At 38.4% G+C, this 19,237-nt stretch overlaps 1 protein-coding gene across 1 annotated transcript in view; it reads right to left on the reverse strand.

The window, feature by feature from the left end:
- The window catches only part of SMYD3 (SET and MYND domain containing 3), a 1,342,222-nt gene that overhangs the window by 400,313 nt on the left and 922,672 nt on the right, over nt 1-19,237 (reverse strand). The gene's annotated exons all lie outside the window — the stretch shown is intronic.

A 19,237-nucleotide genomic window follows, 5' to 3' on the forward strand; every position in this document is an offset into this window, starting at 1 on the left:
TAGTGATACTGCCTCAGAAACCCAAGGAAGGGTTTCTTTGAGTCGGATCCGACTCAGTGGTGGTGAGTTTGGTTTTTTGGTTTGGTATACACACATGTAGGTGAAAGAGTAATTCCATACACATGAAGGAAAGTACATGAAATAAAGCATGAAATAATATGCTGGCTTATATATATATAATATAGTGGAAAGAAGATCAGATTACAATTTAAACCACCTGCTTTCAAATGGAAAATGGCAAAAGTCTTCAGGTAAGTTTCAAACCTCTCTGATCAGCTATTGTATTTTCATTATTTTAAAAAACAGACATTAAAAATACCTCAGAATATTGCTGTGATCCCAAGGAGAATAACTAGAACATAGAAGGAGAAGCTTCTAGAACATAGAAGGAGAAGCTACTGGGAAGCAACGTTGTTCCAGATCATGCATATCATTAAATTTGTTATAACACTTTCTTGGCATTATCCCCAATGATAATAAGAGCTTGAGTTAATAACAATTTTTAAAATATGAAGTTTTCTTTTTCTGGATTTCTGATAAAACCATAATATACTTTAAAATCACATTTTCTATTAGGGGCAACAATTTGGTTGCAATAGAAAAATACAGACTTTTGAAAACAGACCTCTACTCTTGCTTTCTCTTGTCTTTTACAAGTTCACTACCAGACCTCCCACCAGCAATGAAGCTTCTCCACACAGAGAAGTAAGGACTTCCAGTGCCAGCATGGTCATCACAATAAGAGGGTTACCTAACTCTGTGTCTGGACAGATAGCCCACTCTAGCATGCTGCCAGATGAACATGTAGTCAGAACCCAACAATCTCAGGAAAAAAGCCTAAGTGTAATTTAATAAGCTCCCTCTCTATTTCCTATTATTTTTATTTGCTTAAAAAAAGAGTACTTGCAGGAGACATCTGAGTGCATTTTTTGGCAGGCAGTTAAACTAATTATCTTTGCCTATTCATAGGATGAGTAGTGTGATGGAGAAAATCCAAATTGGGGGGAAAAAAAAGGAGAAGGGGAAAAGCCAATTTCCCATCTTAAAAATCTTTCTGCATCTTAAAATACTTCTTGGATTAAAAAAAAGAAAATCTCACTCGTGATTAAGGCTTGGAGTCCTCAAATGATTTTTTGGAATGTAACTGTTAGAAGACCCAAATAGTAACTATGGTGTGTTCTTTATTGATACAAAATCTATGTCATCTGATGTTATGTATGAGGTTCCAAAATATGAGGCTGAAGGGAACTAAGAGAAAATGGTGTTTCCCCAAGGAAAGCTGTGACTGTGAATGCTAATATATGAGTCTTCTAGAAAACTTTGGAGACACGCTTTCATGTCTGGTATGTCCCCAGCATCATGAGGCTAGACAAGAACTGGACAGGAAAAAGGCTAATATTGCATTTGGACTAGAAATCTGCATTTTAAATAGTATTATAAGGTTAGAGACCCAATGGTGTAGTAGCAAGATAAACTTCAAATGTATACACAGAATATAGGCAAGGAAACTTCATAATCTTTTGATTTTGGGAAAATCAAGGACCTAAGAGCTTAAGAACTTACCCAGGATTGAGAACCAGCCCTCTAATGTCTTCTGCCTGCCAATCTATTCTTATTGATTCTACATTTTTTACTATTCTGCCCAAGCTTTGACTTTCTTGAATTTAAAATGTCAATGGCAGCATCATTGGTTGGTATCAATCCCATATAAGACAATTTAGAGTTTAGTAGTAAGTTTGAAAACCCTATGGTGCACAGTTCTACCCTGAAATACATGGGGTTGTCATGAGTTAGAAATCAGCTCAATGGTAGTTGGTGGTTGGTAACTTATGAGATTCACAGAAACCTGCATGATCACACATCATTTGTCAGAAACATCTCGTCCTGCATAAGCTCCACTAGACAAACAGAACTCCAGCTCTTAATATCCCCATGAGCTATCCTTTTCTCATTGCAAAAGGACTGAACCCTAGTAAAAAAAGCATCTCATCTGTGGTAGTTATGTTTGTGTGTCAACTTGGCTGGGCCTGGTTGAGTGGCTGGGCAGCTGGTGGTAGTTATTCCCCATGATGTGACTACCACAAACAGCTGAGTAGCTGCTTTAGGGATATGGTCTGTTTCCCATTATAACAAACAACTTTGAAGAAGGTCTCTACCTTAAGGCACACTTGAACCCTGCATGTAGCCATGTCATTGTTCAGCAGCCTGCCAACCTTGAGACTTTCAGTGGACTTGAGTCAATGGCCTGCAGTGTTGTTTGGTAACATTGGGACTGTGCCTTTTCACTTGTTGACCTTGGGTTTGTCAGCCTCAGCAGCCAGAAGCTGTCTGAGTGAAGAAAAGCCTCCAGCTTCAGTGGACTGGAAGCAGGAGGCAGAGCTGAAGCCCAAGGTTGAGGGGCTTTCACCCAGCCCCTAGAGCCTGCCATTTTGAACTTGGACTTCTAGCCTCCAAACTGTAAGAGAATAAACTTCTGTTTGTTAAAGCCATTCCATTTCTGATATAGTCCTGTCAGAGCGGCACTAGGTAACCAAAACATGATCTGAGGCCCAAATGAATCCAAGCACGGTCAACAAGGAAAGTAACTGGTCCTGGCGATTATGATGTTGACTGGCTACAGAGCATGCACCATGAACACTAGTCCCAAGCATTTCCCTACTTTTACACCAGTCATTAGTAGCCATAAGGAAGGGAAATTTCTCTCTTGTTTTGTTTTCTTGGGGGAAAAAGCATGAAAATGGAGAGTACTAAACTCCACTATGTGCACTTAAGTGTTTAAAACCACACACAATGTAAATAAGATCTTGATGTATATTTTACATTTAATAATTTTTTTCTACATTGTGAAAATCTACATTTGATGACTCAATTTATAATATGTAAGATTGTAAGTAAGGAGTAGAATTTTCCAAGTGAAGAGAAAAGCTTACTGGCATTTACTCCTAGCATTTGTCCCTGTGTTTATGCAACAGAACTTCAAGCAATTCTCTGGTTTAAACAACAGGTGGCACTGCCATTTCTACATTTTCCCTGGCAACATCCCTTTGCAGTTTGCAATTTCACCTTCCAGGAGGCATTAGCAGTTTTTGTAATCATCTCCATCGATAGCATGTACATATGTTCCTATGTGTAAATGCAAACACATGTAGGGAAATGTTGGAATTTGTGTAAATGAGGTTTTACCAATCACCACCCTTCCCCATACCCAACACCCCTCCCCACACAATCCTGTACACACAGGGGTTATCTTCCTCATGGAAACATCACAGCAGGGAAAACACAGACAGAAAACAGATTCAGCTATATTTGTTCTGATCCTGAATTATATACATGTGTATATGCACTCCCACTCCTCACCCCCATGTCCCTCCATGCACACAAGAGAACAACTACATCACAAGGTACTATAGCAAATTTTAGGCCAATGACTGAGAAACCTGGGACCTGGGAACTCTGCCATGTTTTTCAATTCACATCAAGAAAAAAATGCTCTACTATTGTCCATTTCTCTTAAGCATCATCTTTACTCTTCCGCACCAAAAGAGCATGCTTAATAACTAGAAGGAATGATAGGTATAGGAATTACATTCCCACAAGGAAAATATAGAATTCAGGACTGCTTTTTCAAATGCACCAAGAAGATAGATTACATTTCATAGGCTTATTGTGTGTTCTTTAATTTAAATATGAGAAAATTGCTGTGTTGAGAATCTCTCATTCAACATCTACAGCTCAGTTTTTTATTCATGTGTATAATTTTATTACGTACTAGCAGGGACTATATGAGATACAGACTATAACATAACAGTTACTGGTTGGATATATTAATTTTATTTAATTTGTGTTCTTTTTTTTTTAAAGGAATAGTTTAACATTGGAAGTCTTGCCAATGCAGCAAGGACAAAATCAAACTGACTGATGGGCAAGTCACAGCCTAGAGGGAAACATCCAGTAGGAAGCAAGCTAACACGTTTAGCTGGAGTACCTCACTCACTCATTGCCATCGAGTCGGATCGGACTCATAGCGACCCCTTCTTGGGTTTCCGAGGTGGTATCACTACGGAAGTAGATTGCCCAACCTTCCTTCCGAGGTTGGTGGGTTTGAACCACCAGCCTTCTGGATAGCAGCCAAATGCCTTAGGCACTAAACCACCAGATCAAAAATACATCTGTGTAAAAGTGGATGAATGAGTGTGAGGAAAATTACATGAAAATCATAGGCTGAACTAGGACCAGAAGATGTGCTGTCTTGTATTGTCCTTGTGTTCCTGTTATATAGTAACAAATGTCCACATTCTGCTTTCTGAGAACAGAAGGTGGGGAAAAGGCCTCTTGAGAGACCTTTGGGTATGTAGTTTACGGGTCTTATTAATATTATTTTACAAACAGAAAAAAAAAGAGAGAAGAATACAGGGAATAAAATAAAAATTTATCACCCAGAATTCAAAGGCATTAGAGAAATATGTTTTTCACTAGTAATTTTGTCCTTAAGAGAAAGTATGTGTCTTAAACAACAAACTGTGCATTGTAGCCCATGTGACTTCCTGGAAATCAGATAATATTGTGTCTGTGCTTTCTGGAGGAAGTCGGGGTTCATGAAACAATAAGAACTTTGAACCAAGAGACACAGGTTTAACCCTAACTCTACCACTTACTAGCTGGTTAACCACAATCACATTATTAACCTCTCTGAACCTCAATTTCCTAATTTGTTAAATGATGATATAACATATCCTTTATAAAAGCTCCTGTGACGAAAAAAAGATTATTTGTTTATAGTAGGAGTTTAATAAAATGCTAGTTTCAGGCTTCTGACTTCAGTAGGTAGCTTCTTTTAATTTCCCATTAAAAAAGCCATGAAGATACAAACAATTTAGCCACAGTCAACCATAAACTCAAGAAAGATCCCATATCCAACGATCTGAGGAAATTCCCTTTAAGTGCAACACCAATAGGTGAGGGTTCTACTATCTAACAAGCAGATGTTGTTAGCAGCCACCAAGTCAGTCCCTGATTCATGGAGACAACAGAGTGAAAGGCTGCCTGGTCCTGTACATTCCCATGATCAGTTGCTGACTGGACACTGTGATTGATAAACCCTATTACTGGCTGATTTTCAGAAGGAGGTCATCAGGCCTTCCCAGTCTGTCTCAGTTCGGAAGCTCTGCTAAAACTTGCTCAGCACCAGAGCAGCACTCAAGCCTCCACTAACCGATGGGTGGTGGCTGCACATGACGCACATTGGCTGGGAACTAAATCCGAGTCTCTTGCATGGAAGGTAAGAATTCTACCACTGCACAAACTCACAAACATTCAACAATTGGTTAGCATTTTTAAATTGAAGATCCAGAAACCCATGCACTCATCTCTCTTCATATGAAAGTGGGTATTTTTAGCTAGCTACTGCCAGGTTGGCCCTGTCTGTCTACTAACAAATGCAGACCAGAAACAGAAAAGAATGAACATGGGGTCTATTAAAAAAAAAAAAAAAAAAAATCAGTGCAGTACAAATGGAAAGATTATGCTAAAATCACAGGAAAAAAGAAGCATACATTGAAAATCTTTCAGCCCTGGAAACAGAAGAAATTCTTATGTCCCCAATAAGATACAAGAAGGCAGAGACTCTGTGGAACAGGAGCAGGGAGCCTGGAGGAGCAAAGGAGCACAGATGAAAGCAGAATGAGGAAGGGGCAGGAAACTAGCTGAAGTAGAAGAAAGGCGGCGGCAAGGAAATTGAAATTACATTTGCTGTTAGTTGTTGACAAGTCAGCTCTGAGTCATAGTGACCTTATGTGCAACAGATGAAATGCTGCCTGGTCCTGTGCCATCCTCACAACTGTTGGTATGTTTGAGCCTATTGTTGTGGCTACTGTGTCAATCCATCTTGTCTCTTTTTTGTTGACCCTCTAGTTGATCAAACATGATGTCCTTTTCTAGCAAATGGTCTTGGCATAGTACTTACAGCATTTGACTGCTAACTAGAAGGCTGGCATTTCAAACCCACCAGCCACTCCTCAGAAGGAAGACTGGGCAATCTACTTCCGTAGAGATACTGCCTCGGAAACCCAATGAGGGGTCGACAATTGACTCAATGGCAGAGAGTTTTTTGTTCTGTTTTTTGTTTGTTTGGTCTTTCCTGATGATTTGTCCATCAATATTCAAATAAGAAATGATGGAGAAGCAGTTTAGACTTTCAGAGCCATCCTATCATGAGGGCTTAACTCTAAGAATGGTGGAGAAAGGGGATTTCCCAGTCTTTTTTCTATGATATTTATGTATACTTTGTTGATATGATTTTTCACTTAACACTATGAGTATCTTTCCAAAGTTTTTTTTTAAAGTATATATAGAATAGAAACCCAGATATCAAGAATATGAACATTTTTAAGGCTTTTGGTACACACTGTTAATTTGCTATTCAAAGAGTATCATAAAAGTATGAGACAACTAGTGCCACCATTGTTAGTTTTTATTTATTTATCTATTTATTTTTATTTTGAAAGAGTTTGAAAGTTAGAGATAAGCTGCAAAAACAGTAAAATTATTTTCTTCTGAACAATTTTAGAGTTCATTGCCAACATGATGCCCATCACCTCCAAGTTGTGTATTTCCTCTACACAATGACATCATCTTACATAGCCACAATGCAAATAAGAAAATCAGGATTAAGGCTGCTTTATTACTACCATCTAATCCTTAGACTCTATTTAAGGTTGGCGGGAGCTCTGGTAGCATAGTGGCTAAGGCACTTGACTGCTAACCAGAAGGCTGGTGATTCAAACCCACCAGCCACTCCTTGGAAAGAAGATGGGGCAATCTACTTCCTTAGTGATACTGCCTCAGAAACCCGAGGAGGGGTCGCCATGAGTCGGGCCTGACTCGATGGCACATAACAACAACAACAACAACAATCATTCTTAATAATGACTTCACAAGCAAAAGGATATATTTAGAATCACAACTTACACTTCCTTGACTTTCGTGACCTTGACACTTTTAAAAATTAGTGGCCAGTTATTTTATATAATGACCCTCAATTTGAGTTTGTTTGATGTTCCCTCATGGTTAGATTCAGGTTATGCCTCTTTGGCATGAATATCACAACAATGATGCTGTGTTTTCCTTATTATATCCTATCAGGTGGTACATAATTTCAATCAGCTTTATTACTGTTGCTGTTAACTTTGATCACTTGGTTAAGGTGATATCTGCCAGGCTTCTCCACTAGGAAGTTACTTATTTTCCCTTTATAATTAATAAGTATTTGTAGAGAAGGTACTTTGAGACTATGCAAATATTCTATTCCTCATCAAACTTAGGCTTTAAGCATTGCGTTGATTTATTCAAATCAATGTGAACTCATGAATACCTATTTTATTCAATGAGTTATAAGCTTTTACTACCATTATTATTTTGATGATCCAGTTGTCCTAGAGTTGGCAAGTTTCCTAGCCCCCTCAAGCTGGCTCTCAGGTCCTTTTGATACCCTTTCTTTATTAAACAAGATATTCCAGGCTCACCTTCCGTCCCAGCTCTAGGATCAGTCATTTCTCCAAGGAAGCTTGCTTCCTTTTAAGTGGAGAACAGTATTTGAAACCAAGATTTTGGCACTAGGAGTGTTCTAGGTGTTGCTGCTCTTAAGCGCTCTCGGAAGAAGAGCTAAAATATATTTATGCATACTTACTGCACATACACAAAGATTTACTACTATATTTCTACACATCTCTCTCCATATTGAAAATCATGAGTTCACACCAGTATCTCCAATGAACACAGCTCATCCTACTTCCCTCCCTTACCATGTATGTAACATATTTGTCTTTTCTCTGGCAGTAAGAAAGCTGGCTCCTCTTATCTTTAATATTTTTACTTATTTGATCAATCCCATTACTGCACCCCTTCCCTGTGTAGATGCCCTTATCACCTTACTCAGGCTCCAAAACAAGTCATGTCTCTACTGCCGCATGGCCCTGGCACACTCACCCACTCTCTTCACTTTTTCTGAGCTCTGACACGTGGCGTCTTCAACCAGTGTCCAAAGTTGCCCTCCCCTCTGCCTTAGATGCCTACCTTGCTTTGCCTCATCTAATGGCTTTTGGACTGGATTGTAAACAAATAGTTAAAAACAAGAGATGTTATCAACAGTTCATTGATCTTATGTTTCTTTGTGTGAAAACTTGATTATATGACCTTTGTCTATTGACCTACATTGATCTTTGTTGATTTCTTATTGATTAGTTTGCACTCTTTGTATGGCAAGTGTATTAACACTTTGTTTTAAGTGTTGCAACTCATTTCTTAATTTTTTCTTTGGTTCTTAACAACTTATTTTTTTAATAGAGAAGTTTTATTTTGTTGATTTAGAAAGTCTGAATGCTTGCTTTTCTATTGCCTCTTAGCTCCATCTGTTTCTGAGCCTTTGGAATTTCTCTGTTGCTGTCTATCCATGGTTCTCAATACAAGTGATTTTACCCTCAAGGGATATTTAACAATGTCAGGAGACACTTCTGATTATAGTAACTCGATGGAGGGGCGGGGACTGATGGTTGCAACTGACATCTAGCAGGTAGAGACCACAGATGCTGCTAAACATCCTACCATGCACAGGACGGGAGCCCTGGTGGTATAGTGCTTAAGATATCTGACTGCTAGCCAGAAGGCTGGGGGTTCAAACTTACCAGCCACTCCCCAGAAGGAAGGTTGGGTAATCTACTTCTGTAGTGACACTGCCTTGGAAACCCAAGGAGGAGACGATGAGTCAGACCTGACTCCACGGCAGTGAGTTTGGTTTGTTTTTTCATGCACAGGACAGCCCCTACAACAAAGAATTATCTAGCCCCAAATGTCAAAAATGCCAAGATTATAAAAACCTGTTACATACTCTATCAACTGCTTAATAACTGTTTTTTTTTTTTTTTTTTTCCATTCCTTCCAAAACAAGATATGCCAGAGAAAAGGCTAATAAAGGAAGTATGTTTAATGTAGGCAAAGACTATCTCCAAATCCTAATTTGGTATACAAATCTTGGGCACAGAATCTTCTATAAACCAAGGGCACTGGCTAAAACAAAACAAAACTACCACTGTTATTCCAACAAAAGACTGTCTTAGCTGAGCTCTCAGCATAAAAATATTCACTTGCTCCATACAATCTTGACTCTATATTTGTCAGGTTGTCAAGAATTCATATCTAGATTATCTGGGCACATTTGCACTATCTTAAATGCCAATGAAAAACCAAAGCAATGAGTTACTTAATTTTGTCAAATCATTTAATGCTAGTATCAAGGATCTTGATATGCAAAAAGAAAAAGAAACACACATACACATAGACATTTATTTTTAGAAAATAAAGAATGGTGTTAAAAATTAAATCCTTGCCTTCTTAGATTTCTGGGGTTTGAAAGAAAATACTTACATAGCAGAATAACCTGAGGAAATTTAACAAGATATATTATAAAGAAAAGAGATTTTTAAATGTTTTCTCTTCACCCACACAGTATATATCTTCCTGTTTATAGAATTGTTACTGGCAGGCCAGAAGAGTTTACTATCATTTTCACAAGTATTCAATTCTTAGAACCAAGGGATTTCACAAGCTGTTCGACCCAATCAGAGCAATGTCTTAGGGTGTCTCTGTCCTAGATCTGTCTGAACAAAATCTTATCCTGCTGACAGAGTTAGCATTACTTTTTACCACCACTGCACAGGAGTACAGTTGAGTGCTAAATCCTGCAAGACTTATCTAGAGGCTAACAGCCAGACAAAGAATCTATGCTGGTTTCCTTTTCTGTAGCACAGTATCTCCAAAAAAATTACTCTGGGTAAGACAGTATTTTCAGAAACTATGATTTTCAAGGAGAAACTGCTAAAATTGTTAGGGAGCTTCTTGTAGTCTTGATTTCCTAATTAGTTATGGGAACTTACATAATGAAGGGAACTCTGCTATAGGCCTACTTAGGTTCCAAAAGTCTACTCACTCTATAAATTTTGTTCCCTTTCCTACAAGCACTAAACCCAGCTTTGCATTCCAAATTTAAACCACTCTACTTCAAATGTTTTAGTCTCTTTCCTGACTCATTACAAGAAAGTAGTCTATTACAGTGATAAAATTATAATTATTAAATAACAAACAATCATAGCAGCTATGATTCTATTATTATTAACTCAAAAAACTCACATAATTTTACATGTGTAATCCTATTACAACTGACAAAGTGGATAATACAATTATTATTCTGCTTTATAGATTAATAAAAACTGAAACCCAGGAGTCTGATTAACTTTTTGTAGGTCAGAACCAGGATTGGAACCAGAAAGCCTGATTGTGAAATCCACGGTCTTAACCACTATTCTGCCTCTTCAGTTTCCACCCTCCTCAAAGCTATGTATATGGTTTCTCTCAGGTTCTCGAAATTTTTATTATTATTATTTTTTAAGAGCTTGTTTTACATTCAACGTAATGTAACACGTACATTTAATTTCATTCCCCATTCGCCATGTCCAACCCTAACCCAGTCTCCTCCTCTTCCAACCTTGCAACCCTCCCCCACACCCCTCATATTTGTGCACTCCTGTTTGTCCTGCATTTCCTCAATTTGAATGTTGGTCCTTTGGTGCACCATAGTCTATTGCTCTAAGGGATGTATTACCACAGAGTATGTAGGTGCGTCGTCATCCTGTGTTGAATGGTCTGCATGTACATCTTGTTAACTATTGGGCCGAGAGCCAGCCCCTGGGGCGGAGTTCTATTCCAGACGCAGAATGTATTCCAGGGCCATAGTATTGGGAGTCTCACCAGATTTCATCTGACCAGTAATTCTGGTCATTATTGAATTTTTGGATTATGTTCCACGTTTTCCCTCCCATTCTACCCAGGATCTCCAGATCTGATCCTTTCCTGAGTGGTTGGCATTGGTAGCCAGGCACCATCTTGTTCTTCTGGTCTCGAGGGCCATCGTGTGCTAGGGCTGACTGCTTTTAAGTGCCCTTTTTTTTTTGCACTCTTCTTCACTTCTGACACTAGGAGACCATTAGCTGCATCTTAGATGGTTGCTTGAAATCTTTTAACACCCGGGTCACTACCCACCAATGCAGGATGGAGCAATGCTTTTATGCATTTTGTGGTGCCAATTGAGTCTGGTGTCCCCCACTACTATGGTCCTGAAGCAGTAGATCTATTGGATCTCTCCCATAGTGTCTGGATGTCTGTGAGGGATTACTCTGTGTCTGTCTTCTATTGTTTCTGTAAGGATTGCAGGTATTTGGTATCACTGGTGTCTGTGCAAGATTAGCCTCAGCTGAATCTATCCTTGGTCTAGAGTATACTTCTGTTCACTGACATCTGATCACCTCAGGTGTTTATGTAGGTTCTTGAAGTTTTATGCAAAAAGAAATGTTACCTCTTGATAAGAAGAAAAATTCCTTTTATGTAACTTGGCTGAATCTGAAACTCTTCAATATTCTTTATAGTATCAACCCCATAACCTCTTTTCTATAAGGCCTAAATACCTGGGCATATATTTGGGTCATGTTTATATACATGCCAACATAAATTTTTATAGGTTTGTTTAGGTCAATGGAAAATTAAATTGCAAAAATAAAAGCTAAAGAGAACTTCACTTGCTTTGAGAAGATAATGAGCAACTCTTCTCAGTGCTGATGGCAGAAACTTGACTATCACAAAATAGTTATCAACTTAACTGAGAAAAGAATGATGAGAGTGTTTCAAAAGCTCCTCTCTCTCAACCTTAGGTGAACATCAGGAGGACCCCTTCTGTTGCCCCTGTGGCCACCAGCATGTTTCAGGGAAGTAAAAGGAACTTTGAAGTCTCCTAACATGGGTACATAATTCCACTATGTTTTTCTCTTTAGGTACAAAATATAAATCTACTATAATTAGAAATGTTTAGATAATCATCCTGAGATGAGGATGGTATATTTTGATTGCTGATCCACCTACACTGTCTCACACAGCCCCTGCCATAGGCAATCTGTGGGCAGGCAATGGGAGAGCATGAACGAAGCCCATGGAAGGACTCAAGTCCAGGGATTTGGTCTCCTACAGCAACAAAGGTACTTGCCTGACCGACCAGTCACCTGATCCAATCCAAGTGCCTGTCACATAGCTATGAGGAAAGAAAGAGGCCAGGAGATGTTTCTTGGGAGGCAGGAGATTCACTTATCAATCACTGTATTACTGATCAGCCTCTGCTCTCCTCAACATACTACTTAATCACTCTATTGATGAAAAGTCATCTCAGTTTTATAATTCTGTTACTTCCTCAGCAATACAGACAAAAATTTCAAGGATCAAGTTTTTCTGTTGGCATATTTTTATTCATTTTTTTAGTGAATCAAAAGTTATTCAAATGGAAAATGGAAAAATTAAACTGTGCTTTTCATTGAATTACTTAGCATAAAATAACAGCACCTCATTTTCTGAATGCTATATTGTTTTGAAAATGTGTTGGTGATTTATTTGAAGGTTTGGCTCGAGGAATACCCAAAGTTGTTACATAATCAGGGTTTTCTCTCCTAGGCCTTGAATGACACTGCTACATGGAAACAGGGACTCAGCAGCAACTGGGAGCAAGTACTGCTGATTATATAGCCCAAGACTGGTAGGATCTTTTCTGAATAAATAAAAATTTAATCATACTGCAAAAAATTGAAATCTATTGTCTTTATCAAGATGATACACTGCTGAGCTTAAGACTTTAATCCCTCTCTAAAAAGCCTAAGACCTTTTTGTGTAAGTTGATATGGTCTACACTGGTTTACAAAAACAGGTTGTCTCTCAAACATCAAAATGCATATATCATAAAGAAATACTCTCATAAGTAGACAAAGATCTGTGTACATAATATTTATAGAAGTAATTGTTATGGTGAGAAATGAGAGGCCTATGTCTGTCAGAAGTACAGTGAACAGTAAAAGGGTTAAGAACACGGGCCGGGTGACAAATGGCTTTGGTTTTAACCTTGGCTCTACTACACACTGTGTGACTTTGGGTAAGTTACTTAACCTTTCTGAATCTTGATTTCATCATCTGTAAATTAAAGGTTTAGAATAATGCCTGACCCATAACCAGTACTTAATAAATGTTAGCAATTATTATGTTACATTACTATTGTTATGAATGTGACCATCAAAAAAAAAAAAAGATATGTATCTATTAGCAAAGAAGACCATGAGTCATTGTTAAATGAAAAAAAAAAGTCTCAAGATACTGACAAATATAAGTACCATAACTTTCTATGCATACACATGCTTATATATGTGTATATGTATAAGATCTACAAGAATATAGACAAAATCATTAGAGTGGATGCCCTTAGGGAAGTTAGGAGTCACTTCCAGTTTTACTACATAGTGCCAGGGTGATCAGCCTTAACTCTAAATTTTCTCATCTAAATTTCCATTCTGTGAAGAATTTTCTATTTCCCTTTTTTACCATCAGGATGGTAGAATGTAGTTTAGGAAGAGCAGAGTGACTTGTTAACCTGTTAATTTTTGAAGCAGCAATAAAGTATACCACTCTGCTTCTCTTCCAACCAACCCATTCTCAACCAGGTGTGCCTCTTCATTTAGGGCAAAGGCAGGATTTTGTTCCTCTCCAACTTATTATGTAATTGTCCCAGATTCAGTCTTCACAGTGAATGAGAACAGCTAAGAGGAACAACCACTGTGAATTAAAGAAGCATCTACTTAAAAAAGCAAACTCTTGCTAATCAGTGAGAAGAGTCTCCAAAAATGATATGCTGAGGCAACTGATGGAGAGCTTTACTGGAAACATGTGTCTGCACATAACTATGGTCCTTTAAAATTAGCAATTAGAAAACAGAAGATTAGATAACACAGCAAGCTCTAGCTGATGAATTAAATATGTCTTATTACTAGATTATGGAATTCAGAGATATGATAGAGAAAATTGAATGTCTGAAAATGACCAAGTGAAACTGCATGCGAATCATTTTCTTTTTTTTCCCCTCACAGTTTTCACTAGAAAAATGTCATTCTGTGTTATTTTTTCAAAGTCACTACTATTTTAGGACTGTAAAGAAAAAAGACACATATTTTGTTACTTACAAAGTATAGGATGATGCTGAGAATGAATGGCTTCATTCTGGGTCCTAGCCTTGTTTAGAAAATGAAACCATGGTTTTCAACTTTGGGGCAAAGAGAGGCACATGACCTAACAGAAAAGAGAGAACATGCACAGGTGCCAAACTGCATGAGTTTAAATGTGGCCCTCCATTCTCTAGCTACTTATTGTGGGCAAGTTATTTAACCGCTGAAGCCAAGTTCTGCCCTCTGTTAAATGAGGATACTACAAGAAACCCCTTCCTAAGACTATTCTAAGGATGATTTGAATTAATACTGCAATGGGCTTAAAATCAGTGCCTGGCACTTAGTGCACACTTAGTAGCTGTTAGCTATTCTCTCAAAGATACCTGTGTGGAAGGTAAATATCGAGTATCTTGTGAAAATAAAGATAAAATAATGACAGTTTGTCTCCTTCCAATTATTATATGACTAGCACTATTGCACTGGATAAGGTGTTTGGCTGCTAACTAAAAGGTCAGAGGTTCAAACCCACCAGCCACTCTGTGGAAGAAAGAGGCAGTCTGCTTCTGGAAAGATTTACAGCATTGGAAGCCCAGAGTCAGAATCGACTTGATGGCAGTGAGCGAGTGAGAACACTATTAGGTAGAAGAGGACATAATAAGGACCTGCAGAGATCATCACATTTTCAGATGGTCAAATGTCTTGGCCAGGTCATCTAGGAGTAAATAGACACTAAACTCAGGTCTCTTATATCACAGTACAGTGTTTTCTCAACCATCCTACACTAGATTCTACTTTCTGCACTATGATATGGAGGAAAAGAAATAGGAATTATCCTAGAATACAATTATAGATATATAATAGAGCTGAAATGTTGTCTTTTTCCAGAAAAAGTAGTCTCACTGTAATCTCTGCCTAAATGACAAAAGTTTAAAGGCTATATATTAGGTGGATAGCATCTAGAAAGGAAGTTTGTGAAGCTCTGATCTAGCAGGGGAAAAATTACAAATAAAGCCCACAGATCACGCTGAACATGAGAACACACAGCAGAGAGGCTCTGTCCCCTGCATCCAAATATGTGCCAAATACGGAAAAATCTAATGTCCCTCTACAAACAGAAAATATGGATCAGTGACTTTGAAGGTCAGACTCTGTGGAAATGATTAAATCATGAAGAAAATTATGTTAGGGCAAAGAGTTTGCAACTCAGAAAAAGCTAGCTAGGTATCCTGTACATTCTGTTGAATTAAACCATAAGAAAGACACAGACTTTCTAAGACTCAGAACATTCAGAAAAGAGAGTGAGTTGGGCCTTCAGCTTGGCAATGTATCGTATTTATAAAAACAGTAACTATAATTTCTCCCTTCTGTCATTTGAGTGGATTATGACTATTTATACATATAGAGACAGACAAAAGATATAAAATCCTGTGGAGCAGCAGTTCTACTCTATAATACATTCATGGAGTCACCATGAGTCAGAATCAACTCAACAGCAACAGGTTTGGTTGGGTTACGGTTTACAGACATATACACAGATACAGAAGTGCTGATGTTACAGAGAGGGGGCGATAGAACTTTTGATGACTCAAGGAGCTTTATGCTAAGTGTATAGCTTTATGCTAAGGAGCTCCATCCCAGAAAGAACGTTGCCCCCTTTTTTTTTTTCAAATTTTTATTTTGATTTGGGTGAAAGTTTACAGAGCAAATTCACTTTCCATACAGCAGCTCGCATACACTTTGTCTCATGACATTGACTACAATTTCCCACAACACAACAGCTCCCCTTCCACTTACTCCCCATAGTTAGCTCTTCCCTGTGTCCTTTTCTCCCATGCATTCCTGCCCCCAAGCTGTCTCCCCATGCATATTCAGCCCTTCTATTCTCACAAGATTGATCTCTCCAAGGAGTGTATCTACCTAATGTAAAATGTTCAGCTCATAGGCCTGCCTTTTGTTTGGCTGGAAGCCACAGCAGTAGGTTCAATTCCAGACCTGAAGGCAGCTAGGGGCCATAGTCTCAGTGGTTCCATCAGGCTCTATCAGACCAGAAAACTTGGTCTTTTTTATGATTTTGAGTTTTGTTCCACATTGTTCTCCCACTCTATCCAGGATCTCCTAAAGAAATCCCCCTCCAAGTGGTTGACAGTGGTAGCTAGGCACCTTCTAGTTCTTCTGATCTTGTACTCATATAGGCTGAGGATTACATGGTGTACCAGTTGCTTGGACTAATTGTTTCCATGTGTCTTTGGTTTTCTTCATTCTTCTTTGCTCTGGATGAGGGGAGACCCATTGTTGCATCTAGATGGTCACTTGCAAGCTTTTAAGATCCCAGTCACTACTCGCCAAAGTAGGATGTGGAACAATGTTTTTGTGTAGCACGTTATGCCAATTGAGCTTGATGCCCCCTGTGACTATGATCCCGAGCCCACAGGTCCAACTACTTGCTCCCTCTGGGTAGCTGGCTATGGCCAAGAAGTGACTACAACCTTGCCCCTTGTCACCTCTACTATATACCTGGGAATTCTTATAGAACATACAAACACATCTGTAGAAACATTGTCTGCCAACCCTATACATGGTCTTTGGCATACTGCCCCCTGCATGGACATACCTAATAGTTCAGTCTGTCCACCCATCTATCCACCTGTATATCACTGTTTTCCTTCACTGACAATGTAGTACTATCCATGCAAAAGGGTTTCATCTTTGCTCTGTACAGGTCTTTTGCTGTCTGACCCTCCCATGCACCTCTCTACGTCTTCCTCTTCCTCAATGCCATCGTGTTGACTACTCACATTTGCTATATTGCCCTTCTCTTCACCCAAATCAGTACTTGCCTCTACCTATCTAACAGTGTTTCCTCCCCTCCCACCCCTGATAACTAACGAAGAAAATTTCCTTCCATATATAAACCTTTCCTTGACTTTTCACAATAATGGACTAATACAATATTTGTCCTTCTGTGATTGACTAGTAGAGGTGCCTTATTTCACTCAGCATAATGTCCTTCAAGTTCATCCACGTTATGCAGTGTTTTGTCGACACTACATTATTCTTTCGGGTTGCATAGTATTCCACTGTGTGTATGTAGCATAGTTCGGTTATCCATTCTTCTGTTGATGGGCACCTATGTTGTTTCCATCTTTTGGCTATTCTAAATAGTTCTGTGATGAACATGGATGTGCATATATCTGTTCTTGTCCTTGCTCTCACTTCTTTAGGATATATAACTACTAATGGAATTGCTGGGTCAAACAATATTTCTAATTCCAACTTTTTAAGAAATCACCATACTGCTTACCACAGTGGTTGTATCATTTGACAGTCCCACAGCAGGGTATGAGAATCCCAATCTCTCTTCATCTTCACCAGCATTTGTTGTTTTCTGTCTTGTTGAACGTTGCTACTAGGGCTGGGGCAAGATGGTATCTCATTGTTGTCTTGATTTGCATCTCTAAAGGTTCATGATCGTGAGCACTTCTTCATATGTTTGTCGGCCGCCTGAATATTCTCTTTGGTGAGGTGTCTATTCATGTCTTCTGCCTATTTTTTAATTGGATTATTTGTCTTTTTGTTGTTGAGGTGTTGGAATTTTCTATAAATTCTAGATGTAAGTCCCTTGTCAGATATATGTCATTGTCAAACATATTTTCCAATCTGTAGGTTCTCTTTTGACTTTTTTGGAGAAGTCTTTGGAAGCACATAAAAATTTAATTTTTAGAAGGTGCTGTTCATCTAGTTGATCTTCTGCTGTTTCTGCATTTTGGGTTATGCTTGATAGTATATTTTTGCCATACATTAGGGCCCCTAAATATGCCCCTTACTTTATTCAGGACCTCCATGTGCAAACTGAGGAGAAACAACTGCGAACATCCATTAATAATTGGAACATGGAATGTACAAAATATGAATCTAGGAAAATTGGAAGTTATCAAAAATGAAATGAAATGCATAAAGATTGATATCCTAGGCATTAGGGAGCTGAAATGGATCAGTTTTGGCCATTTTGAATCAGACAACCATATGATCTACTATGCTGGGAAGGAGAAATTGAAGAGGAATGGTGAGGCATTCATCATCACAAAAGATGTTTCAAGATCTGTCCTGAAGTACAATGCTGTCAGTGATAGGATAATATCCATATGCCTACAAGGAAGTCCAGTTAATATGAATATTATTCAAATTTATGCACCAAGCACCAAAACCAAAGATAGGAAATTGAAGATTTTTATCAACTTCTGCAGTCTGAAATTGACCGAATATGCAATCAAGATGTGTTGCTTATCACTGGCGATTGGAATGCAAAAGTTGGAAACAAAGAAGAATCACTGGTAGTTGGAAAATTTGGTGACAGAAATAATGCTGGATATCACATGATGGAATTTTGCAAGACCAACAACTTATTCACTGCAAGTACCTTTTTCCAACAACACAAATGGTGGCTATAGATGTGGACATCACCAGAGGTAGTACACAGGAATCAGATTGACTACATCAGTGGCAAGAGGTGATGGAAAAGCTCAAAATCTTCAGCCAAAACAAGGCCAGGAAGTGATTGTGGAACAGACCATCAACTGCTCATATGCAAGTTCAACTTGAATTTGAAGACAATTAAAACAAGTCCATGAAGGCCAAAATATGATCTTGAATATATCCCTCCTGGATTTAGAGACCATCTAAAGAATAGATTTGATGCATTGAACACCAATGACCAAAAACCAGAATAATTGTGGGATAACATCAAGTGCATCATCCATGAAGAAATCAAGAGGTCATTAAAAATAAAAAGAAAGAAAAGACCAAAATGGATGACAGAAGAGACTCTGAAACTTGCCCTTGTACAAAGAGTAGTTAAAGCAAATGGAAGAAATGACAAGATCAAAGAGCTGAACACAAGATTTCAAAGAGCAGCTTAAGCAGACAAAGTCAATTACTATAATAAAATGTGCAAAGACCTGGAGTTAGAAAATCAAAAGGGAAGAACACACTTGGCATTTCTCAAGCTGAAAGAACCAAGGAAAAAATTTAAGGCTCGAGTTGCAATACTGAAAGACTCTATGGGCCAAATATTGAATGATGCAGGAAGCAACAAAAGATGGAAGGAATACATAGAGTCACTTTACCAAAAAGAACTGGTAGATCTTCATCTATTTCAGGAGGTGGCA

The sequence above is a fragment of the Orycteropus afer genome, unplaced genomic scaffold (assembly GCF_000298275.1).
Source record: "Orycteropus afer afer isolate SDZICR_OR568_19922 unplaced genomic scaffold, OryAfe1.0 scaffold00533, whole genome shotgun sequence".
Classification (NCBI taxonomy): domain Eukaryota; kingdom Metazoa; phylum Chordata; class Mammalia; order Tubulidentata; family Orycteropodidae; genus Orycteropus; species Orycteropus afer.